The 1230-nt window shown below is 42.6% G+C and overlaps 1 pseudogene; it reads right to left on the reverse strand.

The window, feature by feature from the left end:
- Positions 1 to 623: 623 nt before the first annotated feature.
- On the reverse strand, positions 624 to 990 carry LOC102495372 (60S ribosomal protein L22-like 1 pseudogene; annotated as a pseudogene).
- Between the last annotated feature and the right edge of the window lie 240 nt (positions 991 to 1230).

Here is a 1230-nt window from a genome sequence, read left to right on the forward strand (position 1 = left end):
TGTGAAAGCACAGAGAAACAAGTCTCTAACTCAAGGTAGGAAAGAGCTTTAGAAGCCTGAGGAAGAACTTTTCAGGTAGATGGCACAGATAAAGGAATGAGAAAATAAGTCAGGGCAATGTAACAGAGGTGGGAGGAAGGTAGTATCAGGGTGTAGTATCAGATAGGGAAGGTTTCTCTGGAGAGGTGACATTTAAACTGAGACCTGAATGACAAGAAGTGTCCAAGCATTCAAGAATCAACTGGATAAAGTGTTTAAGATATGGTAAGACCAAGCACCAAGAAGAATCTAGTGATCTTGGCTCATTCAAATAAGAGCAGTGACAATGACATGAGTCAAAAGAATAGTAGCAGAGCTGACATCAGGGAATGGGAGAGGAAAGTACAGTGGGTCAAAGGAAAGGATTGCAGAGCAGGTTTGAGAGCTCACCTCAGGTTGGGGAGCATAAATCAGGAGTGGCACCAATTTACATGGTTGCATGCCTTTTTTTTTTTTTTTTTTTTTTTTTAACAAGCGGTGATTTTTATTCATTAATCAACTAAAAGTCTTTTTCCAGATGATTCTTTCTCATGTATCCTGCATGCTTTACTTAGTAAGCAAAGCCCGGTAAGGTGAGGCTTCAGCTAGTCCCCAGACTCTGACCCTTCTTCATCTTGACTAATCTGGAAGTAACGAAGTTCGTAAGTCTCCTTGTCAGATGCAACCACACCAAGCCAATCACGAAGCTTGTTCTTCTTAAGGTATTTCTTGGTGAGGCATTTCAAATACCTTTTAGAGAACTGTTTCTCGGAAACGACTGATTTTATTCTTGAGGCGTTCAATGTGGATGGACTACATTTCCAAGGTGCCAGTTTTCCCATTGACTTTAACCTTTTCCCACAGAAACCGTTCAAAATTTCCGGAGTCAAAAATTCCGTCTTCTACTTCATGAGTAAGGTCCAAATTAAACTTCTAGGTTGACCTCTTAGGCTTCTTGTCTGTCTGCGCCATCTTGGCAGTCAGCCACGCGGTCAGAAAGCTGGTTGCATGACTTTTTCAACACTGCTTAGTAGCAATAGCAGTAGAGAAGGCAGACGGTTGGATTGATGCATGGTTGTGGTTTGCGTAAGTGTAGCAAAAAGACAATGGGGCAAAAGGAGTGAAATACACTGGGAGGGGAGGGTTTGTACTCTAAGATATAGGCTGGGTAAAAAAAGAGGAGGAGGTGGGAAGGGTGGGGAGAGGGAGGGG

This window comes from Tupaia chinensis, unplaced genomic scaffold (assembly GCF_000334495.1).
Source record: "Tupaia chinensis unplaced genomic scaffold, TupChi_1.0 Scaffold000600_1, whole genome shotgun sequence".
NCBI classification, from domain to species: Eukaryota; Metazoa; Chordata; class Mammalia; order Scandentia; family Tupaiidae; genus Tupaia; species Tupaia belangeri.